Genomic DNA, 25,862 nt, shown 5'->3' on the forward strand with positions numbered 1-25,862 from the left:
AAAATAATTTTTTACAAAATTAGATGAGCCTGGTGCACCCCAATTCCTACAGGCTGAAAATTCCAGGTCTGCCTGCATTGGCCAGGGACATACAAAGTGGCTCACCAGGATTTTCCAATGGTCTTTTTAAGGGATATTTGACAGGATCATATTATCTATTCTGTGTAATACTACAAAGCAATGTGTGCCTGCAGGTATCTTCTCTGTTTTACCACAAACTTCCCAGTGCAATGACTCTGCACACACTTACTTACGTTGTTTACCTTCAAGGAAAGATATCCCACTGGCTTCTGAGACTTCCATGACACTAAGAAATGCTTTTCATGATTCATTCTTGGGGTTCCTGTCATATCCTGAGCACACACGAGGAGGTTCTGTGAAAGACTTTCCTAGAAAGTTACTTAATAAGTTTCTTTTATTGATACTCCTTAATATTTTAGGGTAATCTGTAAAAATAATTTATTTCAATTAAATTTTTTAATCAAATTACTTACATGAATTTTAATAAACATTTCCCTTAGTGTCGCTGACATGTTGTTCATACTTTGTAAGAGTATTTTAGAACTACATAAATTTGCACACCAAAATCTGATGTAAAGCTGCTGCTTGCTTACATATAACTGATTTCTTTTTAGTGCTTGTAAAAATATCCAACAAACCAGTCTATAACCTGTTTCTTAAGTGTCAAAAGCAATTTTTTCTTCAGAGTACTGTTCACTGCAGCATCTGTTTGGACACATCCAGCCATATCTTTCACTCCTGATCTGCAAGGGAATAACACAGGATTTGAAATACAGTAGACACTTGTGCAAAGCATGAACAATGAAAATTACATCCAGCCCTTAATCCAGGGGATTCTGGGCTGAGGTCAGCCTCTGTGGGTATACATATCCATTCTGCATTTAGTTCCACATATTCCAAGACTGGATGTTTCCCTATAAGAGTCACATGGGAGCAAAAGTGGGATTAAGTGGCTTTCTCTCCATGTTTTGCTATTAGCATTACACATGTAATATGCAGGCACATGAGCAACTGTGCTGCACCATGGAAGCGATGAAATTAATTTCTTCCAAGTTGTTAGAAGGGTTCATATTTCAGGTATCATCTTTATTTTGTTCACAGCCTTGGGAGAGAATGGATGGAAAAGAAGCAGAAGGTTAATCATACCCCATAGACTGAGATTCAGAAAAACTTTGATAAATCTTCTTCCTTTGAGCCTGAATGAAGGTCTGGTTCCTGCCAACACAGAGTGCAAAGCTGGGTCCTTCACCAAACTTTTTCTTTTGTGCTTTTAAATCTGCCAGAAGCTGACCTGACTTTGGCAATGGTGACACAACAGAGAATTCCTCTGAGTGCTCTCTCTGGCTGCTGAGTTTGTATCAACAAAAATAATACCCCTTCCTTGCTGGCACAAAGGTTGGGTGCAAGGAGCACCTCATCTGCCTGGTTTATTATTTGGCTCAGGCTGGTAACTCTCACCAGCAGGAGTTAGATCTGTAGCCTCAATATCACCAGAATTTTTTTTGAAAATGCTATGCATGAAAATACAAAATTTAAGTAGATGAATATTGAACTGTTAGGGAGCGGGGATTGAATTTTCTGTTCAGTTTAAAAGTTCCTACAAATAAATTGTGGGACATTAGGAAGGAAATTTCTATGGAAGTCAAATTTCTGTTTCTGTTGAGCCAAGTAAATAAAAATTCTGAAACAAGTTTTTTATACCATTGCAGAGCTTTTTGACATTCAACATTAAATATCTCTGTTTATCACTAACCACTGTAGAACACTAAAGCACATCTTTAAAAACCAGCCTTTGATTTTGGCAGCAAAGTTGTCTGTTAAAAGAAACTGTTAACATTCAGTCGAGTGGCATTGGAAGAGAACTGGCAAAGTAAACTCAAGGGTTAATGAAAGTAAATGAGATAATCCTCATTGATCCCCCATAATCCCCATGGTCTGAGTGCAACTGTCAATCACTGGGAGAGACTTTTTCCTAATCTATCCCTCTGTGAATAAGTCATTCCAAACTGAATATACTTTATACACAGACATGTATTCAAACGTACAAACACACACTGAACATATAACAAAAAACTTAGCACAGTAAATTCCAAAATGAAGGGGAAAATAAAGCACAGCTAAAAGTATGGTGCATAAATTTAAAAAAGAGAAAGTTTCTTTCACTAGCTAAAACATATTCCAGCTGTCCTTACTAACTCACTGTTTCCCATGTAAGCTGGTAGCAACTAATGAATCTGTTAAATCCCTCCTCTGTAAAGGAGGAAAGACTGTTCCCATAAAATTAAAACTTACTGTTTAACAGATTGACTTAAGCCAAATATAGTCTGGAGCATAAAAGAAATTATTTCAGTACTTTTCAGAGAACTGCTGGCATGAATAATATATTAAATCAAATTATGCCGTATCTGAGGCTCAGAGGGTGTTGCAGGAGGAGCAGGGTGTGGGAGGGAAGGGCACAGAGAGCTGTGCCCATGACTTGTCCTGGCTGCTTTCAGGTCCTTCCTCAGCAATGCCAACCCCACCAAAGTTGTCTCTTCTTTTGGGAGCCACATCACTGCAGGGCCACCCCACACTCCTGTGGGCTCTGGACACCAGAGGTGCCTGCAGAGCCTGAGCTCATCAACTCACCGTTCCCAGGACTACACTGAGTTCAAAGACAGAGGCACCAGCCTCTTTCCTGAACTCTTCCTTCACTTTGGTCCTTAAACCCTTGAGCAGGTCTCTGCTCCTCCTGCATGGGCACAGCCAGGGAGGGATGGACAGGCACCAGGTGTGCCCTCCCAGAGCTGGAGAAGGAACTGGCTCAGGGGACAGTGTGAGCAGGGGAGGTGAACACATCTGGACTATGAGGACATCAGCTCTCTAGTCTAGATTTGCCTCAAAAGCTCAGTTCTTGCTTGATTTTGTGAGAAATTCTTCCAAGATGCCCAGTGCACAGACACTGTTAATTGTCTACTTATTCTAATACTTTGTATCTGGAATTCTTGATAATGCAGACATGCCACTTAGGGACATGGTTTAGTGGTGGACTTGGCAGTTTTACATTTATAATTGGACTCAATATTAAGGGTCTTTTCCAACCTAAATGATTCTACGTTTCTATACTAGAGTCACTTACAGAGAAACTCTCTGGCATTTAAAAGAAAGACAATCTTCATACAGAGAGTTCAGACACACCTGTAATAATGTTACTGCATTCTGCAGAGGAAAAGGAAATTGTCTGTCAAAGGTTTGGGATAGAAATGCTTCACACCGCCCAAAGGTACCTCTTGATAACACAGTGCAACACCCATTTTCCTCCTGTAAACACTCCGAGCCACCACCTCTAACCTGAGGCTGAGCTGGAAATAAATGCCCCACTCTCAGGTTTAAAGAAAAAACAGCTTGGTAGCCATTTGGCCTGCAGCCAGGATTAAAGTGTTAACTCAATGTCTGTCAACCTGTCACTTAAACATTTACAAAACTACTGACCACTTCTATTAAAAGACCATTAAACCAGGATTAAGCTTTTCCAGGGTTAAGCTGATGTAAAAATGCAAGGAATGTCACACCAAGGGCAGCTCATTTTATTTGTATTGTAAACAGGCAGAAGTTGGAGGATAAAATGTTACGTGTGTATTAAATATGGGGATATAGCCCTGCTTTGCATTTTCCCTTTTTTTCAACTTCCTAAACACAGATCCCATTACTCAGTGCTCCGATAGCTGCAGAGAACAGCAGAGTGAACATGGAAACCTCTGAGTGCCTTAAAACCAGCCCCGGATGCTTCAGAACAGGCTGGGGTATCTTTGCCTGGAGGGGGAATGTGACACAGAGTCTGGCCAAAGTGCTGGGAATAGCCATGGATATAACACAGTGCTTACTTAATGTTCATACTGTAATCAGAGATAAATTGTTAAAAAAGGAGAGTCTTATCAAAAACAGGAGCCCATTTGGAGCATTCTGTAGATTTATTTTGTAAAAGCAGTAAAGTCCACCAAGGAGTACCAAGTGGAACTCCCTGCAAGCTAAGCTGGCCAGGTGCTGGGATGGGATACTGAGATTTCTTACATTTCTTACCTCTGCCCGCCCTTGGCAGAGACAGGCTGCAAGGCTGGATGTGCTGATGGCCTGATCTGCTCTGTTTGCATCTGCCACATCATTAGCTCTGAATAAAAGCATGCTGGCCTGTCTGAGCATCAGTGCAGAGACTTGACTCACAGAATTACTGGTCTTTATTTTTTAACTACTATCCTGCAAAATTTCAAAATATATAAGCCATTGAGCAAGTCTGCCTACAAAAATATTACAGAATTGGCCATCCCTGAAAAGGGAGGTGCACACATTAAATGAGATTTCTCTCCTTCCCCATAGCCCTCCCTCTATCTAGCCTGTTATCTTTATGAAATATAATTTTGCTTTCAGGAAGTATCTATGACACTTCCATCTGAAGCAGTGCTTCCAGTATTTACAGATATCAAAGAACTGGTCTTAATTTCATCTGATACTTTAAAAAGCCTTTTATTCTAAAATAAATTATTGAAATGTGGTATTGGTAAAATGGGTTGCTCCAGTAATGGATTTACTGTGATGGTGCAATCAATTTCAGAGATTGGATTTCAGGATAGAAACTATTCATCACTCTCCATGTCAAGGCAAGGTTTACCTTCACACTGCGGTCACCCACTGCAGATTATGGATACCAAGGGCAGAGGAGGATCCATTGGAGGAAAACACTTTCTGTTGCTTTTTTTCCGTTGTTGCTGAGGTGAGAGTTTGGAGTTTTGAGAGCTACAGCAACTCCAGAGCATCCTGGTGCCACTCAGGAGGGTGCAGAGGGACTCACCTATGCAACAGCAGATGTGCTTAAATATCCTATTTATCTGTGACTCAGTGCAGGCTTTGCTATATGAGTTTTCCAACTTCTCTGTTTCATTTCAGGATCAGCAGAGCCTTTTATCAGGTAGAGGCTTTAAGGGGCAAGGAATGCAATGGTTTTAATAGGAATGATGGGGAGAGACCTGCGTTGGTAGAAATCCTTCCCACCCTGTAACACCGAGCACTCAGCACGTGAGTGATGCTAATGAAGGGAAAGAGCAGGGGAGCTGTGACATGAACCATCCCTCCTTACCCCTTACCCACTGACTCTCTCTTTCACATCTGAGGTTTTTCACAAGCTGGAAACCCCAACAGTTATGGGTACACCTGCCCTGCCATAGCTGGAAATGGATCTCCTGGATCTCTGCAGCAAAGGAGGAGGTTGAGAACAGAAGCAGTTTAGTCCTGGAGGTCAGTAAAGACAGGATTTTTTTCTCCATTTATTTTTGTTCCATAGAGGCCCATGTGCCTCTATTAGCATAGATACATATTCACAGTCTCATTAGTACCTCCCCTTGCTCTCTGCCTGGTAGAGTCACTTCAAGCCTGATGGAGACACAGCCCAGAGAGGCTCTACAAAGCACCACAAAACTCAGCTTGCCTGGGGTCTCCTGACCTATCACTGGCAGGAAAAATTGGCACATCTAAGCCTTGTCACAAAAAAATTAAAGCTTTTTTCCCATTCTCGTCTCCAATGAATCTTCTCTTCTTTCCTAGAAAGCAAAGGCAGCTCCATAAATCAAGAAGTCTGTGGATTTGGGGTTTTATATTAACACCTTCAGTTCATGCTTTGCTGTGACCTCTTGGATGGGGGTGAACTATTCCACTGTGCTGGGAAATGGCAGTTCCAGAGCCAATTTTAGCAACTAGAAAATTTCCCTTGGCTCCCAGATGCATTAATTTAAAATCTGACCCCCTCCTTAAAGACAAAGTCATGTGTATGTTTGATTTCAGGAGTTGCATACAATAATTTAAGAAGTTATGTGGGGACCCAGCAAGTCTGACTATGGAAGGGGTTGGAAAATATTATTTGGAGACAGAATTTCAGATTTCTTGGCTATAGTCTATCTACCAACCTCAGCTCTGCATTTAGTCTTTCACCGACTTTTTTAAGCACTACAAATGATGGAGTTTTGCTCAGCTGGAGAATCACCATCAATAAATACAGCTGGACTGGAATAACTAATGAAGGGTGAAAAACTGGGCTCGTTATAGTTATTTATAATGCCTCTTAAGACAGTTAAAAGTAAGTGAAAATTCTCTGGTGTTTTAAATCTTTCTTCTCACTCTACTTCACTACTCACACTCCTTCTTTTCCTGTTTTTTCATATGAAATATGGACTATTCTGGAAGTTTATTTAAAAAATCAAAACTCTGAAGAAACTCACAAAAGGCACTTTGCAATGGCAAAGACAGAGTGAGCCTTGGCTAGAAAACTACTGCTGATGTGCCTGTGAAGCCTGCAGAGGAAGGGCTCCTGGAAGGGCACAGATGCCAGGGAGAGCCAGCCCTAACTTGGGTCACAGCCATGGGGGTACTCAAGATTCCTCTTCATGCTGCATTAAATGCACCAATCCTGCATTTAAATGCACAAATCCTTCCATCCATCCATGGCTGAGCCTCTGCCTCCCTCACTGTGGGGCCTGCCTGCAGCCTCAGCAAGTCTGTAAGAAAGGCAACTCAGTTCTCACCTTCCCAGTCCTCCTGTCTCTGCTGAGGGATTTTATTTTGCTCAGGGATGAGATGAGGCTGCTCTGCCTGGGCCAGGGACTCGTGTTTTCCACCCTGTGGTAACCACACGTGGAACACTGTCATGAGCAGGCTCCTGGGGTGCTGCACCCCTGCAATCCAGCACTGCCCAGAGCAGATCTACACAGCCCAGTGGTCACCAACACAAATTAATCTCCTTTGGGAGTGCTTAGGGAAGGGAGGTGATGGAAGGGGTCAAGAAGAAATAGCAACACTGAAAGGGGGGAAACTATATTGGAAATTAGACTTTTACTCAAAATTGCAAATTTTGAATTTTGCATTTTCAAACCAGCAGCAACTACAGTGATGAATGAAGAATTACTTTATTAATGATCCAGCACTCCTCACTGCTCAAATAAGATATAAGAAATCCAAATATGCTAGATTTTAAAAAAAAAGTCTATTCCCAAGTCTAACCATCATGTTATAAAAACCTGTTCCTGCAATTATTTTGTGTTTCCTATCTTAGAAATATCAATGGACTGGAAATAAATTAAACCCAGAACTCTCTTGCAGCCTTCTTAATCCACTGCACAAAGGGGAAAAAAGGATACAACTGGAAAGCCTGGTTAATGACAGCTGGAGTGCAGGACACTCTGAAGTTATCAGTGCCGTGTCAGACATTTCATAGCAAAGCAGAATCAATCACTCTCCAAGAAAGCTCTGAGAGCCATGGATCTGAAATGATGATCTGACTCTGGTACTCCTTGGGATCTCACAGCCCTTACACCTGGCTCATCCAGGAAGGGATGAGATCTCAGATCCTCCCTCGATGAGCCAGCAGTGCCTCCTGCTGTACTCCAGCCTGCATTTATTCCCAGGCTCCCAACTCTGTCAGGTTTCAGCTACCAGTGCAGCCTCTGTTGGCATTTTGAGAGCTGTGATGAGTAAAGGGAGATGTGTCTAACTGGCCTCAACACCTCTGGAAACATCAGCCTGTGTCACAGGAACACACCCTGCCAGTCCAGCATGGCACAACAGGGAGCTGAGCAGTCTGTGAGGCAGCCTGGAACACCCCAGAGATGTTTTGCTCGTAAACCAGCTTTTAACCCATTTCTGAGTGTGTTTGAGTATCACAGCACACCAGGGCTAATCTGTGGAACCCAGAGGGTCCCAGCCTGCTCAGCCATGCTCCCTCCTCTTGCTTTTACACATTTCAGCACTAATCTGCGGGAAGTCCTGCTGCAGTTCCACGACCTTCTGCTGAACAGGCTTTCACTTGTGCTGACCCATGACAAACCATCACAGCTCGGGAATGCTGCCTGTATCACAGCCCACGTGAATGCCAAGTCTGGCTTAATCCAAAAACATCAGAAAAAGGAACTTGGGGTCAATCTCACTTAAGGAATGTGCCAAACTTCCTGGAGGTCACAGCAAGAGAACAAGCCCAATGTTTCACCTCTGAAGCTGAGAGACTGAGAGGTTTTAAATCTTTTGAGTCATCAGGCTGCAAAGCAGGTAACTGGCAAAATAAAAGGGGGACTTGTCTCTACTCTGGGCTGTAACTGGAAGTCTTTCACTGGAGAGGGTTCTTCCTCCCCCTCGGGGTGGTTTTCTGCATATCAGGTAGAAAATCTCTTTGAAAAACAGCAAGTCAAATCTTTCAAAACAATCATTATGATAACAAAGAAGAATGAGACTACTCTGTTGCCACAGCTACCCAAAAAGTTTCTGAAGGCTTTGCAGAAGCTGTTTATTGAACCTCGGTGGCTTTGGGGAGGAGCATCAACAGCAATCTCCTCCACATCTTGCTGTAGTCATTCCTCACTGCAGCTGGAAGAGCTCTGAGATTGCTCCAACTGGAGAATGTAGCAGCAGCCCACACCCTTCCCTCCCCAGGGCTGTGCTAATCCTAAAAACGTGCTCCCAGTAATTGACATCAGTTCAGATGATGGCACTGCCAAACAGGATGTCTGTCTGTCTGTCTGTTCCACTCTCACACCATTTGAATCAGTCCTGTTTGCTGACTTCCAGACACTGGCACCAGGTAACACCTGCAAAGCAATCCAAGATCTTGGATTCAAGGATACCATGGGTGCAAGGTAATATCTTTTTATTCCCTGGCAAGTTTTAGACTACTTCTTATTTTCACAGCACATCTTTCAGACACATTTTCACACTTCTGCATTTTATATTCAGATAAACCAAGGCAGAAGGTCACATGGTTTCTAAAAATGACCAAATGAAACTGTGGGAGTGCCAGATAACCCTGCAATGATCTGTTCCATTACAAAAAATCCCTTTAATATTAAATTCCCATTAAGAATTGAGAAATATCCTAATACTCCAATATATGAAAGTAGAGAAGGACTTTTTTACCTGTAACAAGTTTAATCAGGGAATGAGGTTACTAAACAACCTTCCTTATGCAAGTCCCAGTTTCGTGACAGGGTAGGAGGGGACAGTGGACCTGGAAGCAGTGACACCTCCCTTGCCAGGACCACAGTGCTCCTGCCAGCCTGGCTCTGGAGGCTTTGCCAAGTCGAGCTTTGCTGCAGTAATCCCCCATCAGCAGCATAGCCAGGAAAATGTGGTCTGCAAGCTGTGATGCCAACAGTGCTGAGCTCTGGGAAGGAGTGCCAGGGCAGCTGAAGGCCCAATGGGTAGCAGTGCAAAGCCATGCAAGCATGGCCTCAGCTGAGGAGAAGGTTCAAAAAGCAAGGATGGGATGGTTTGGAGGCAAGAAGGAGCCCATGAACACTGGTAGAGTTACTCCAGGCTTATTCTGGGATAAATGAGGGGAAAATCTTGATCTTGTGCACGCACAGCCACAAGTGAATGTATGCAAAACCTGAGTAACACAAGGGAGGTATTTCTACTCATTTTTTTATCCCTATGACCATTTCCCCCATAACCATTCCCCACCTCTTTTCTTCTTCCTCATTCCAGAGGAACAGCCTGATCCACCAACAGACAGGCAATCCACTTATGATTTCAGCTTTCCTTGAAACTCTCCAAAGAAACACTTTTCCTTAGAAAATTATCTGCTCCCTCTGCAGACCAAAGAGAGCATCATCTTCTGAGCATCTGTGCCAGCCAAGCCAAACTTCTAAATTGTTGGCAATTCAAAACTCACAGTTCAAGACATAGCATAAAACTGAGTTTTCACTTTTCCACAGCTTCTGTTGAATTCTTTGAACAGAACAAGCCCTGCATTTGGGCAGTAATGCAAAAAATGTTAATTTGCATTATTAAGACTGTTTTCTTTAGCTTCATTGACTGCTTTCCAAAACTGTCCTTGAGCATGAGGTTAATTAGAACAGTAATCCTTCTGACATTGTTGGGAATGTGGGCATGTGCCAGGCTTTCTGAAATGAAATAGTTGATACTCACTGTCAGCCAAAGGAAGATGTGACCACAGCATCTCTCTGCACCCTTATCACAGATATTTTGTGCACAGGAGCAAGAAATGCTCAAAGTGAGAGTTTTTATAAGGGAAGGGGAAGAGGATTCTTGACTTCACACACTGAGATCTGGAAAAGAATATTGGCAGAAAGGAAATTTAGAATTCATTTGGGGAGAACTTAAGAAAATATAAGATTAAAGGCTGAGTTTTTAGAGACTGAGGTCCTGTATCAATCATCCAGTACCAACCTGCAAATTCACAGGTGAATTACACCCACAACTAATGGAAGAAATGAGCTTGAACCTGGCTCCTGCAGGACGGTTCAAGAGTATAACTTAGAATATGTTAATTGCTGTTAATTTTGGAATCTGCTTTAGCTGTTCCATTCTCTTTTTGATTAATTGTTTTTCACTTGATGATCAGTTGTATTTAAGCATCCCAGCTCCATTTCCCAGGTCACCACTTAAAGGGACTGACAAGAGTAGGTCCCTTCATTTTCACCAGCAAGACAGGACCAGGTACAACTGCAGAATATTGCCCAGCCAGCAATTAAATCTGACCAACCTTCTGGCTGGCACAAGTCTTCTGGAGCCTCCTCATCTTAGCAGAGGAGCAGCTCTTGAGCTAAGCTGAAAAGACAGGGACCCAGGAACTCATATTTTCTATCATATTTTTCAATTATTTTTTAAAATTAACTAGCCCAATTTTGTCCTTCTCTGCAGAAGAAAGACCTTTTCTAAGCTGTTGTCTTTCATGCATATTCACATCTTTATGCCAGTGAGACTCTAAACCAAAGCTGTCAGTCAGTCTCAGACAGAATAATCTCTTCTCACAGTGCAAATAAGTACTTTTTGGACTGGTTTCCTTTCTCTCAGGCATTTATAGGTGATTATCAAGAGGCAAATGTCATATTCCTCCTTTGTCTCACAGGCTTTTTTTCCTTCTTGTCTCTCTATTTTCTGAATAATAATTTAAAAGTTGGCGTTTCTGGGGGACTTCCCAAATTTCTGACCGGACTTGCCATGAGGTTGCATTCCAGCATAAAATCCCAGCCATTTCCTATTTTTCTGTTGCAACTAGTAAACAAGGACCACAAAAGATCAGCACATACAGGGAGGAGCTGTGGGTAGTCTGCTGGCAAATGACTGCAGTTGAGTACAATTGTATATTTATGAAGTACCCTCTTCTCATAAAAAAGACAGACATATTTTTCCTACTTACTATACACTTGAGAATGATGTCTAGCTGAGCATTTTATTACAGTTTGATAACCAGAAATATCCTTGGAGGGATTCAATTACCTGATACAATCCCTATGAAGAGCCTGGCAATTAGAGGCAATTAGGATCCCCGTTAGCTTTTGGTGGCTTCCACCCAGCTGCTTCCTTCAGCCTCCTGAGCATCTTCCTGCCCCCTCACTGGCCTCCCTTCCATTTTATTTATTATTCTATTTTTCTGGGGGAGCCCAGAACCAGCCTTTCACTCCGAGAGGGGTCACAATGCTGTGAGGCAGAGAGGAATCCCCATTTTCTCCAAACTACTGGCTGTGCTTTAATTAAAACACCCTTCATCACATCTGTAGTCCTTGTTCCCTCCCTCTCCTTGCTTTCCCTGAGAGGAGATGAGCAGATTCTTTTAAACAAAGGTAGTTTTCATGTGTCCTTTACCTTTGCATTGTGCAAAAATAAAAGGAGGTGTTATTGATTTTTCAATAACCTCATAGTTTTGGGGGAAATTTAGTCTTAATTTCACCCACTTTGCAGATAAACTCTAGGTGTAGGAAAGCCTGAAGGAATTGAAATGGGGCCCAAAACTGAGGACTTGAGCAAATGTTAGACAGCTGCATGCATCTTTCTGAAGTAAAACAGATACTGAATGTAACTGCTTGGAAATGAAGATTTTCTGCTTCTGCTATGCTTGTCATCCTGCAAGTTCTTCTTGTTTCATTTATCAGTTTGGATGCACCTGACCTTGTCTGTTCCATCTTGAAAACCTCCTTGTGCAGAAACAGCAGCTGGGCACCCATCCCACTCACAGCCCTGAGCAAACCAGCCAAATGACCCAAAAAGTCTGTCCATCTGTTTGCTTTGCATATTGTTTAAGCAAAAAAGGAGGGGGAAACTCAGTGAGGTTCACCAGCCCTCCTCAGGAGACATGCAGAAGGAAATCCCTCTGGGATCTCAGCTCACTGCCATTGCTGTCCTGTGGCTCCCTCTGACCTGGCCACCCTGTCTCCTTCCCCCCAGCTGTCCTTACCCTGATGGAGAATAAATTCATCTGGGGGGGGGGGGGGGGCGGGGGGGAACACCTCAGAAAAGCAAAGAAGAAGTCACTCTTTGTACAAATTTCTGTCCTATCAATGAAAATGTGCAATGAAAATGTATCTCCTCTTCAGCCATGGGATGGTGTCAAGCCCTCAGCCTCTTCTCCCTGCCCTGCTCCCTGCAGTGCCTGTGGGGTGATTTGGGGATCTCTCTCCCACCCCAGTGGGAACCCAAAGGAGCTGTGGCTGCACACCCCAGCCCTACCCTGAAGAATCCTCTCACTGCTGCCAAACGTTCACCAGGGGACTTGGTGTCCCTTCAGGGACTGGCATGCATCTTCATTCTCTTCAGCTGAGATCAAGAAGTGATCCTTTTGTATCCAAACTCCCCCAAGCTGCTGAGGAGTGCTGGCCTGGCTCTTCCCTCCTCTCTTCATCTCTAGGCTGGTGACACCATGAACCTGTGAGTTGTACCATGAGAGGTCCTGGTCTTGTGCTCTGCCTTCTACATGTACTTGGATGGTGAGATTAAGAACTTAATTTCATCTGAAGGAAAAAGGGTTGGTGCCCTGGGCAAATGCAGAGGTCACTCAAAGGCAGAGGCTCCTGGCCCTCAGCCCTCTGGAGATCTGGCTCCACTCAGGGCCTCTGGCCTTGTAAAGATTGAAAATCGAGGTTGGACACTCCCTATGCTGTCCTGTCCCCTAAAGCAGTGTGGCTGGTGAGTGATGGACCAGGGTGATCCCAGCCCTGTGCTGATCATCTCCTCTCTGTCACCACAGGACAGCATCACTGGGGCCACTTCTCACCTGCCCTGCCATGTGGCTTTTACACCAGGGAAAGGGTCTGCAAAATTTATTTAAAGTGGAATAACAACAGCCCACATCTACCATACATGAGGGAAATAAAAATGTGAGCATTGAAGAAGCCAAGGATCAGTCTTCTCTTGCACAGTAAACAACTTTCCCATCTTTAGGATCATTTCTCGGCTCCTCTCTCTTTAAATCATCAGTGTCACTGTGGAAAAACCAGAAGGATGCAGTCCCTTAAAGCTCTTTCCTCTATTTGCCTGTTGTTTAATTAAATTATCCTATAATGAAATCTTTCCCTAATGAGTCAGTGTTTAATAATTTATTAGCCACTGAAGCCCTGCTTGGAGTCTCATCAATTATGTATCACAGCACCAGGCACTTTCAATCTCTCTTTTTTCATTTCTCATTCACTTCATTAAAAGCCCCAGCCTTGCTGCTTCTGGGTTTCAATTCACTTGCTTGGGCACAGAGGTCAGTTCACTGATGCCAGTTTTGCCCAGTGCCCACCAACAGATGTGTGTGCATGTGCTGTGGGCTAAATTACACCTGGCATCTGGGTACACGTCTGTGCACATGTGGGACAGAGGTGGGTACCTGCCCTTCTGCCTGGGAGCAACAATGAGCATTTATCAGATTTACAGAGATTTTCATCTAGGTGCACACGTAAATATGTTTGGAGATGTTTGAAATCTGTGCAGCTACATCTTTAAGGTCAGATTTGCTCACATATCTGTGAGGAACACATCAATACTGGCATTCCTACCTAGGTCAGCATGTCAGCACACCCTTCTAATTGCAGGGAATTCATTTGTCTTATCCTGCCATCTTTTTCATTTTTGGTGTACTCAAAAAAATGCACAGATAACCCATAGGAATCAGTGAGGAAATACACATGAAAGACAAGGAGCTGATATCTACTGAAGAGATTGGGAAGGGATTACCAAACTCACATTGCTGCAGTACTCACTGTCACCCATGGGGCACTTTGGGGAGAGGTGCTGGCTTTTTAATGAGGTTTCCCATCCCATTCATTATCAGCCTTCTGCTCTAATCCTTATATGGATCAAGCTCCCCCAGTGACACACAGGTAATTCTGGAGTCACTAACCCAGCTAACTGTTTAACCTGGATGCATTTTTCTGTTAAAAATTGTATAAAATACACTGCCATAAAAAACAGTCCAGGGGAAGTCTTCCTAAAGTATTGTTGGCCTTGGAAGAGTTATTATAATGCATTCCCCTTTAGCTCCACCTTGTTTCTGTGTCAGATTTTTTCATTTAACAGGAATACATAATTAGTTTAATCTCCATTTGGGAGAGTGGAACTCAGTTGTGTGAACTCATGCAGTGTCCTGGGTAACCCTGGTGTGTTGGAGAGCTGGGGCAGGAGAAGCACCAGCTTCCAGCCACCAGAAGTTCCACACACCAGTGCTGGGAGAACAGCTCAGTGGCACTGGCAGTAGAAGAGCAGATCTGATGTTCAATTACACTGTCCTGCACAGGCAGAGAGTTCTTTGGTTTCTCTTCCTGAGCAAAGCCTTGCTTAGCCCTACCTGGATCTGAGCACGTGGAAGCACCACTGATTTATCCTGATGTTTTACATCCCCCTGAAACTCTGGGTCAGGATTCTGCAACTGCAGCAGGTCTGAGGTTTTGGTTCCAGAATGATGCTTTTCACAGCAGCCAGTTTGAAGAGAAGAGCAGAGGAGCCACGGGGCTGGCTGCCTTTCACTGGGGTCAAATTCTGACTTTGTCCAACTCCCCAGCTATGCCAAGAGAGAAGCAGACCCCCACCACATGCACTGGGTCACCACATGCTCCCAGTGAGCAGGAGGAGCCAAGGGCAGAGGGGATCCCTTCTCCTCTGCACAACCAGCACAGCCTGGCTCTGCTTCACCTGACCACTGCCCCTGGTAGATCAGGGCTGCTGCTCCTGTCCCTGGTGACATGAGGTGGGGTGTAAGTGCTGCTCCCACAGTGTTCCCAAGGATGGGAAAATCACAATCACTCACATGTACATGCATTTGCATTTTGAATACTTAACTAGACAGCTGTTCATGGGAAAGATTTTTTTGATCAATTTATACCCTGAAGCACAAAATTTGATTTTCCTCTTAATTATCTTATCAAGCATTTCTAGAAGAGCTGTTTGCTGTAACAATCTCATCAGGCCATTCAAAAAACATACTGTGATCTTGGAGGAACTTTCTTTACCTCAAATTGCTTCTTTCCAAGTGAACACTTCCTTGTGACCATTGCAAGAGAATCTGTAGCAAACACCAATAAAATGCATTTTACTAATTAAATCTTTAGAGAAAAAAAAAAAAAAAAGGATGCAGCCCTCCAAGACAACCCTGTATTGGTGTCACTGGAACCCTGTGCTGCTCGCCAGTAAATATTCTGTGTCAATAGGCCATTAACTATTAATTCCAGTGCTGGCCATTTGAGAACTTTACATCAACAGTCTTGTTATTTTACACATTGCTTCTCATCTTATTAAATGGCTTGTGCAAATGGACAAGGGCACAGGCTCTCAAATGAGCCCACATCAATAACGCACGGGACACCACCTCTGATAAGGAACGGAGAGAATCCCAAGAAAATGAATATGTCTGGGGCTATCATGGGTATTTATTTACACTGAGAAGAAAGAGAACCTGTTCTTGAAGAGCTTATTGTATTACCTAAGCTGAACTTCCAACATATGTTCACTCTCAACCACATCCTGGCTTCATTTTTTTTTTTTTATCCTTAAAGCAAATTTGGTGTTAGTGAAAGATGCCAGACTGACAGGCAGAGCTCCCTGCTCGCCATGCAGGCTGCTGCCCAAATCTGCTCCTCTCCTGCTCAGCTCCCTGCTGCTGCTACCTGATGCAGAGCGATGATTTCCAGGGTGAGAACTGAGCTTGCTGATCCAGCCCTACACTACTACCAAGGACTATCACCTCTGGGAGTGTGTGCTCCAGAATAAGAGACAACAAGGGGAGAGTTGAATTGCTTTGATTCTCACCCTTTTCTTCAACAGTATCTTGCATTAAATACAATAAATGCAAAAAGCAGGAGCAACATTTTAATAATGAAAAATGGTGCATCAATAAACAGTGTTTTTTCAAATTATTTCAGTATGCTGGACATTGTTCCTCCCAACAAATTTTCTCCAGGCACCTAATTTATGATCTCAAATCAAACCCTGACCTGCTGATTTTAACCTGACTCTTTTGTAAGTCACCCCAGAAATATTTTGATTCCCCAACTGGCTTTTCACTTCCTTCCAAGTAAGAGTCGTGCAAGTCTACAAAGCTACTCCAAGCAATTATTCAACTGGACAAACTAAGAAATACAATATCCTGTATCCAGCTACTAGAGATGTCCCTACAGTATTCCTCAGGCTGTTACAGAAGGTGACTGACAAAAGTTTTGAAAAGTCCTATTAGTGACATATGTAGTGAGACTGAAGGGGAAAAATACTTCTGGTTTTCACTCTAGCAGAGAAATGGAAGTGAGGGATAAGCGAGGAACAGAGATTTGCAGTAGGTAGGTGTCAAGAGCATGTGGCAACGTGGCAGCCAGAAAAACCTGTGCACACATGCACAGAATTGAATAATATTGACGTGGCAATTGCTGCTCCCTGATTGCATGGCTCTAATTCCTGCCATTTAGCTGGTCAGAACTCAGCAGGAATCGGCGTGTCTTCGACAGAGAGAGATGATGACATTGCAACAGCTGTGCTCTCCAGTAAAATCTGCAATGATACTCAGGTTTTATGGCTCTCTGGTTTGATTCCCAATAGCAACTCTCCCATTATCCGTGGTTGAGACAGGTTAGCACCTGCTAGAAGCAATTTCTCATAAATCAGTCTGTGTCAGCTCGTGAATGGCTGACGCCGACGCCAAGGCCGAGGCCTGCCCGTCCGCGGTGCAGATGGCTGTCCCCACACAGCTGGGCCGAACAATCGGGCCCTGTGACAGCCGTGCCAGGTTGTGCTGGCCCTTGTGGGGACCCACACCTGTGCTGGGCAGATGGAGCTTGTGCCCCTTCCCCCTGGGGGCTGCAGAGGAGGAGCACACGGGGTGCCCGTGGGCATCTGACGCTGGGTATCTGTGTGTAGGAGAGGGCCAGAGGCCTTGCTCAGCACGGGAAGCAGAGCCCACGCTGTGCATGGCGTCCCCGAGCAGCCTGAGGGAATTGTTTGTGTCTGGCACTGGGAAATGGGTCATCTGTCAGCAGTCAGCAGGTCCATGGCTCATAAAGTGGGCCCCACCCATCCATGCTAGATTCTTGCTGAACATTAGTCATTATTTTTACATATTTCCAACCCAACCTGAAGGTAGATTCTTTACCAAGTTGCTGAGGCCGAACTCAGGCCCTAAGTCCATTGTGCTGTGAAGGGTTAAGAGCAAAATTTGAATCATTCAGCTGTAGAAATGCAGGTCAGCCCCCACTTCCCTCTGTCCTTTGGCTGCTGGAGACCAACATGTGCTTTGTGCTCTTTGCACAGACCCAGACATGTCTATTTGCACCCACTTCACGTGCAAATCCAGAGATGGCATCATGGAACTTGACCCACAAGCAGCAGCTTTGTGGGCTGAGCTGCAGATGTTGACCTTGGTGGGGACAGGGCGTTTGCAGGACGGCACAGATGGAACATTTCCTTGACACCGATATTGCACAGAGTCCAGTAGGTCACTGTGAGTGCTTTGGATCAATGAGGCATCTCATGAGAGCCCATGCAGGCCCCCAGACTGGGATGAAATTTGATCTCGTGGCTCAATGTGTTAGAACAATTTTTCAACTGCATTGAAAACAAGAGGCTACAGGGAAAGCAGTTGTCTCTCTTGAGGAAATAGCAAGGAAAGGATGAGGTTTACATGAGGCATGTTCAGGATCACCAAACAAAAAGTAACAGTTGTGAACAGTGGGAATCAACAAAACCTGATGCCTGTGAGCTTATCTGACAGTGGTCAGAGCATGGATGATCAGCACAGCCTGCCAGTCGTGGCCATTTCATTTGCCTGGCATCACAGAGCAGCATTTCCTGCAGATGCCACAATTATCACCTTGCAGACCATGGAGCCTTGTTCCACCTGTCCTGCTGAGCTCCAGATCTTCCCTACCCCTGGCCAAAGTCTCTCTCAGGCAGTGACCACTGGCAGAGCTTGCCCAAAGGAGGCACAGGGCTACTGGGCTGCACCACCTTTCCCCACTTCCATTACCACACTTGTTTTCACTCATTTCATAACTCTAGACTTCCTTTTATGTTTCTGACAGTTCTGTTACCTTTTTTTTTTTTTTTGTAATTTCCAGGGGCTAATTTTATTTTTTACTGTGTATCTGCTCCTACTACATGGTGTTTCTTGTTTTACTTTTCCACTCAGTTCTACCACCACCTCTGCTCTGGAAACTGGACATTTCCACAGCTCCTTCTTCCTGTTGATTTGTGGACAGGTTTTATTTTTAACTCAGCAATTTCTTTAGCTGCTGGACAATGTACTAAACCCTACCAGAGATTTAGGTTTCTATCCAGAGGGAGGCTGAGCAGACTTTTCACTCTGATAGTGATAGTATGACACACTTTTCAGGCAGAACATGGATGTAAGCAGTTTCAAATTCATATTAGCTAATAACTGACTGGCACACCTTCACAAACAGTCATGACTCTTGAGAAAAACATTAAATGTCATTTTAAACAGTGACCACAGAGCAGACCTGGGTCCTGTATGGTGGTGTGGATATGCACAGGTGCAGAGCCCCAGGCAAACCTCCCTCCCCCAAAACCGTATTTCCAGCACATCCAATTTCTCAACTGTTGAAACACAGCAACAGCAAAAGCCAGAAAGCAGACAGCACATATGCTCCAGAGTTAAATAGTCACAGGGACAGGTGCACCCATCACCCAGGACAGCACTTGCCATGTCTCTGAACAGCAAAATGTTACATGGAAAGTTGGAAAAAGCCAGGAAAGTCAACACAGGAAAGTCACGGTCAGCAGGAGCATAAAGACCTCAGTTTATAGCACCCGACAGGGGGAGGGAAAAAAAAGGGAAAAAACCCACCAGAGTCAACTTCATCTGTCATAGGCAAGCTGCAATCAATAGACACTTAATGGTCTCTCAGAGTCCCATCTGGGCAATTAGCAATAGCATTAAGCAAGCAAAGACATATTGTAAGTCTGTTCCTTCAGTGGAAGTGACAGAAAAGAGAAATAAGAAACCAAATTACATCTTTAGATCCAAATTCTTCTCTCATTAATACTGCATGAAACCTACTGTCACAGTCAAAAATTGAACAAAACTCAGAGTTTTGTTTTCTTCCTGCAATTTTCTGGTACTTTTTTTTTTTCTTTTTCTTGCCTTTTCTTTTTTTTTGGTTGCTTGTGGGGGTTTGTTTTAAATTGAAAAAATTCAATCTCAGTTTCAAACTGTAATAAAATCTATCAAAGTTGGGAGATAATTATGAATGCCAGTGAAAGAAAGAGTGGCCTTAGGAGCCATATTTATTTTATTAACAAATAAAAAATAATTATTTTGAATGCCCCAGATTTCACTAAAATCAAGGAAAATAATTTATATTTTCACTCTTTTAACTCTAAAATACAGCAGGCATCATTCCAGACCTTCTGAGTATAAAAATCAGCCCTAGCAATAAGTGGAAAAAGTTTTCTGTACATCTTTTATTCCATTCATGACAAACACTGAAGAATAACTTATTAATCAGGCAGAAGTATTTAGTGTGCTTTCAGTTTTATTAAATATGACACTGATGCACTATAGATGACAACATTGCACACTACAAGTCATGCAACTAAATTACTGTCTCCACTGTGATCTCAGGACACTTTTCCTAAGAAATGGAGCAGATCCTGTATCCTGCACAAATTTAGTTGATTATCCCAAATTTTTCTCTAGCAATTCAGCTGACACACTATTGTGTAAATTTTGACCTGTGATTTCATAGAAAATTAAGACTAAGGTTGTTGTTGGATTGGAATAAAACTTTCTATTGTAAGTTGTGTTATTTTATTGTCTGTCTGTCCAGATCTTCCAAAAATAACAGAGAAAGTCAATTATGAGGAAGTTCCTGTGTGAGATGTGCTTAATATTGCACAAGCAAAATGGGAATCTGTGCACACAGCCAACAAACTGGGTGCACTCTTGCATTACAAGTAATTACCTGTTTCGTGTGCCATCAGTGAGCTTATACAGATGACACAAATTACCATACAGAAGTCAAGTCTATAAAGTAAAAAAAAAATTTTTAAAGACTTTTCTCAGCTCAAGACTTCAGAAAGTCAGTCAGAGTTAGACTGGAGTGTTAGACTCCACAAATTTTGGCAAGTTATTAGCACCTTTCTGTATCCAAGTGGGGCTACCGGGATCAAATTTGCAGCAGATGCTTTTAACTTCATCTGTGGAATTCTGCAGACAAAACAGACAAATTACAGAAACGTATGTCAGTTTGCCAATGGAAAGTCATATCCTGTCTATATGTAAGTTCTATGGAGCATTTAAAAAGGACTGGTGGGATATGCATTCCTTATGCCTTTGCTTTGTGGCACAGCTATGAACTGAAAATGGTAATCTCAAAATGATGGAGAAGGAAAACTCCCCAGCTCTGAGCATGCTGACCCTGTACTGTGATAACATTCTGCATCACTTAGCAGTGTAACAGAGACTCCTTTGAGCTCAGTGCTGCCCCTCTAAGAATCAAATTACATCTTAAACCTGCAGTGCTACTATTTTTCTTATCTTTGACCTACTGTAGGAAGCAACTTTAAATCTGCCCTGAGTAGACCTGTTTTCAACACACTTTTAAACTTTTGCACTGGTGGTGAGCTCTGAAGTCCAGAAGCAGCAACTCACTTGTAAAAGCCTAGTAAATCCCTTTATCTGAAATAGTTGCCAGTGAGATAGAGCCTGTGCTTCTTTGCAAAGTCTTATCTAAAAAAGGGTTCTTTATAAATGCTTTATTAAATACTGCAAGAGTGACAGACATAACAACTGAGCCACAACCAGATGCCAAGAGTCTGGCCATGGTAGCAATTATATTTGGCAAGATAGGTTGCTGAAATGCTTCTGGTCATTGAATTTCTTCTGTCAAACCCCTTCTTTTCCTCTGCCATAATGAGTTTTGCAAACATATATAAAAGATGGCACTGAGACAGCTTGTAACATATTGACTGGGTTAACCAGGTCTGCCTAGAAGGGTTTTCAGTAGGAAAGTGATACTGAAACCAATCCTGAATCCTGGCTGCTCGCTCCTAATTGATTTACATAAATGTTTATGTGACTCCAATTTCATAAACATTACATGCAACGTTAAGGGATTTGTAGGGCAGATTTTTACAGCCTTCCATTTGGTCTCCATTTATCAGCAGAGACAGAGATCAGACTGAGAAGAACCAGAAGGAGAGGCAGAGAAGGACTAGGAGATCTAGTGTCAGAGGTACTATACATCAGATTAAGTTCATAATTTCTAATAGGATGTTATTAAAAGTTTCTGGGCTCCCCAATACAACAGAGATATGGTCATACTGGAGTGAGTCCAGCAGAGAGCAAGAAAGGTGATTAAGAAACTGGAGCATCTGACATCTGAAGAGAAGCTTAAGCCAGGACTGTGGAGCCTGGAGAAGAGAAGCCCCTTGGGGAGCCTTATTAATGTGTACAAATATCTGATGGGAACTGGGTGAGAAGATGGCTCAGTGATCCCAGTGGCAGGACAAGAGGCAATGGGCACAGAAACAAACACAAAAATACCATTTCAACAGATAAAAGACTTTTTCTATGGTGAGAGTGGTCAGAGTTGCCTGAGGAGGTTGTGCTGATATCCAAAACCTGGCTGACCGTGTCTTGAGCTAGGGGCTGGATGTCCAGGGATCCCTCCCACCCTCAGCACCTTTGGGTTCTGCTGTATGGATGGGTCTGAGCATCAACAGCCACATCACCCGGCCTCACACCATTGGAAAGCTTGGATCTGTAGCAAGACACTGAAGGGAAAAATTATTTTTATTACATTCTTCATCCTGTAGATTAATTTGGTGGCATGCAAAATATGTTATAATTTATCACTTATTACTGTCAAACACTGTGGCAGCGCTGTAGATTTCTTTTTCTCTGAATATGCTGAGGGTGTCTGTATGTTAATTACAATATCCTGCACCTGGGTATAATTGTCATTATTAATACTGATGTAAATGAAATGTTAATTCTTGCTAATACATCAAACGATGAAATGCTTTAAGAGCAGAATTGCTGTAATAAAAGCAATTGGGCTGTTTCTTTGTAATTTGATGGCCCACAGAAGTGCAGAAACATGTCTTATGGCTTTACAAATCTGTGATAATTTCCTTCAACTTTTCCTTTTATTGCCTTGTCATTAAATTCTCATTGAGTTCTTAAAACAAAAATGTTTAAAACAGATGTGGCTGTTAAAGTTACAATATGAATTTTACAACCTTAAATTTTATGACACTGAAAGAAATTTCAGCCACCAAAGTGACAAGAATGGAAGCAGAAGGCAGCTCTAAGGGTGACAAAATTCCATAATTGCCAAATACTTAAGTTAATACAACACACACATTATAATCTAATTGTGTAAATCAGTATTCAGAATGAAAATTATCCAAAACCCCAGGAATTACCAGAATTGAATAGCAAAGAAACAAGAAAAAAAAATTTTTTAAAGGGACGAAAAAACAAAATAAGGGAAAAGATAGAAGAAAAAATTCTTAGTGCTACTTCTGTCCTTTATCAGTTTCCTCTGTGGATCTAATTTATTTGACCTAAATAGTTCACTTCACAGGGATCCACACAGAATTTTTAAAGCAATCCTAGGGCAAAGATTAATTTTTTAAAAATTAGTAATTTTCATGGTATTTTGGAAAGGAAATTCAACTTCCATTTAATCTATCTATAAAAACCCTGATATCTGATTTCACCAGAAGTCTCACTAGGGGTAGACAGACAGACAGAAATGTAGACATGGTCTCTTTATGTCTTAAAATAATTCCCAACAAGTGTAGGAATGACCCCTTGCAGTATATTATCCCACACAATGTGTTTTCTGAACTTTTATGTGAATTGCTCCATGCTAATTCCTCATTTCCTGGATTTAAGTCTGCGTGCCACAACCCTTCACCAGTGTGTACATGTTTCCTTTGCTCCCTTTCAGCAAGAAACATCTTCCCATGCTGAATATTCTTTCATGTTGAATATTCTCAGTCAGTTCAGCAGGATTACATCATAACTATCCCAAGTGAGAAAGGTAAAATCTGATTTCAGGCTTCGTATATTTTCTTTCTGTCAATTTTTTTGGCCTTTCCAGTTCTAAGGATGTCTAAAGCTTTGTTCCTCCTAGCAACTGCATTTTTATTCTTTTCCAAGGCAATTCATATTAATGGTTGTTTGCTAAAATTAAAGTCTACATATTTCAGATATGGACTGGTTAGTTCTCTTTACAATGAAAATCAATAATTTGGTTTAAAACCTGCCTTCCTTTTGCTGTTTATCAAGCTCTACACACTTCACCTTCGTAATCAATTAAATAGTTTTAGTGAGGGTTTTAATCCTATGCTCAGGGAAAGTGAAAATTCAGCCCCAAATAATCTTTAGTAAGACTGTATTATCTCCCTGTGTGCTGTGAGAACAACTGTGCAGTTTTCCTCTTGGGTTTTAATGGGATATGTATTTAAATAAAGGCTGGTATAATTTAATTAACCCATCTAATCAAGTTGCTACAAAGACTGGTGTTTATTTGTATAGTCCCCAAGTTTAATGGCTCAGTTTTGTTCTTTATTCCCTGTCAGCAGCAGTGTCCCTGCACCACACTGCTCTGCATTTCTTCTCTCCAGCTCTCCTGCAATGAGCCCTGCAGACCTTTTCCTGTTCCCCAACTCCCTGTTCTTGCTTACATTTTGCTCAGGACTGGGCAGAGGCCTTCCAGCTTTGTTCTGGTCCTTGATTTACTGCTTTTCCTCCCGTGCACTTCGCAGTGACTTCCCCGTGCTCTTATTCCCACAGCATCAAGCACGTTCTAGGAAAGGCAGCTCTGTCAGTCAGCCACATGATGACGTACACTTTTGGCTCCAGCAGAGCAAAAACCTTCACCTCTTCTCTTCCAGTGGGTCCCAGCTCCAGCCCCTCTTCCCCAGCAGCCACATTACCTCACGGTTTCGGCAGCCCTCCCTCTGATCTTCCCTTCTCCTGTGACTGATCTCAACGCTGGCCAGGTAACTTTCCATATTAGCAGCTAATCTCTCTGCTCCCATATGGCTGGGGTCAGTCATCATTTCCATGACTTATTTGTTTCAATATCCGTAAAAAGTGAGGAAGTCCTTGGCATCAAGTAGCTTTAAATGATGTCAGGGGTCAACTGTGCCTTTGTTCCAGCGCCGTGAATGTTCCCCCGTGCCTGTGCTCACCTCTGAGCACTGCCCTGCAATGACCAAAGGGGTAACACAGGTGCCCTCCCATCTCATTTAATTTACTGCAGACATTATTATTTTATATCCATTGTAGTTCAGTTATTAATAATATGGTCCCTTTTCTATCAGCCAAGCATGAGAAATGTCTGTTAGGAAGGTAAGTCTGGGGCTTGCAGGGAAATCTGATAAAATACTGTCTCACTTCCAGAATCGCCATGTCAGCAAGACTCAAATCTGTCTCAAAATCTCTATCATCCATGCAAGGTCACAAAGGCAAAAGAGGGGAAAATAGATATACAAAATGATCTTTTAAAAACCCAGAGATCTGAGTTCTCACAAAACACAAACTCCATTGCTAAGGAAGGATGTAGCTTGGTTTAACAGTCCAATTTGCTCGGCCCCATTAAACCTCACCTGCTTTTAAATTATTTTCTTATGATTTCTTATCCATTGCTGTGTAAGGTCTTTAAGATCTGTATATGCTTTTAAAAATAAACCATATATATCTGCCAGCATCTTGGCTCCTCAGTCCTTGAAGATATATTCAGAGAGGGATTGAATATCTCTGATTAGTGCTAATGCTTGATTAGTGAACCAATGCTCTCATGGATGGTAGTAAGCCACCACATAGACAAAATGCTACATGAAACATTTAAGAGAAGATGATCCAATAGGCCTCTTAACATTTTGGTTTATTATTTATTGTAGCTAATTCATGTACAACTTACATGCTATAGTGTTAACATGATTTGAAAAGTCATCAATCTCTTTGATATTAAGAGACTCATGCACATATATACAGAAATTTCTTAACTACCCTCCAGACATTTACAACCTAGCTGTTGCACGTAGCTTCAGAAAAGTTTTATTCTTTTTTTTCTGGAAGTATCACCATCAGTTCCCATGCACAAATAGTTTGGTCATGATATAATGACAACAGTGCTTCAGCCCAGGCAGCCCCCAGATTTCACAGATGCGGTGTGTAACTGGCTGCCACCCAAGTGGTGATACACTCCTGTCAGAGCAGTGCAAAGAGATTTCACCCAGACAGTCAGGCCAGCTTTTCCCTCAGACTGCAGAGTGCGAGCTGTGTTTGTCAGCACTGACCTGCATGTTTTCAGCAGCAGCAGAAACAGATGGGGCATCATCCACAAGTAGTACCAGCTGGGGGATCCTCTGAGACAGAACTGTTTCCTTTTGTCCTTAGGGAAAAAGAAGTACACAAAGAAACGATGGGAATAAATTCCACCTGCCGTTTAAGGACATGTTCAAGAGCTAATTAAGGCTCTTCTAGTCAGAAGGAATCAAACAGGAGGAGGAGCTGAGGGTCTGTGTAAGGTTTTCATCACATTAGGAAGCTCCAAGTGCTGCTATTCAGATCCTGACATTCTGACCCA

At 42.7% G+C, this 25,862-nt stretch overlaps 1 long non-coding RNA gene across 4 annotated transcripts; it reads right to left on the minus strand.

The window, feature by feature from the left end:
• Positions 1 to 8,290: 8,290 nt before the first annotated feature.
• LOC135282190 (uncharacterized) lies at positions 8,291 to 18,097 on the minus strand. 4 transcript variants are annotated; one of them, XR_010348485.1, is made up of 5 exons: positions 17,053 to 18,097; positions 15,261 to 15,313; positions 12,502 to 13,253; positions 9,961 to 10,100; positions 8,291 to 8,621 (listed from the first exon to the last, which is right to left on the minus strand). It is a non-coding gene; the product is annotated as an uncharacterized LOC135282190 (long non-coding RNA). The 4 variants fall into 4 exon arrangements; XR_010348486.1 differs by lacking the exon at positions 12,502 to 13,253 and having other exon boundaries at positions 17,387 to 18,097; XR_010348484.1 differs by lacking the exon at positions 12,502 to 13,253.
• Positions 18,098 to 25,862: the final 7,765 nt, after the last annotated feature.

The sequence above is a fragment of the Passer domesticus genome, chromosome 16 (genome assembly GCF_036417665.1).
Source record: "Passer domesticus isolate bPasDom1 chromosome 16, bPasDom1.hap1, whole genome shotgun sequence".
In the NCBI taxonomy this organism is placed as follows: Eukaryota; Metazoa; Chordata; class Aves; order Passeriformes; family Passeridae; genus Passer; species Passer domesticus.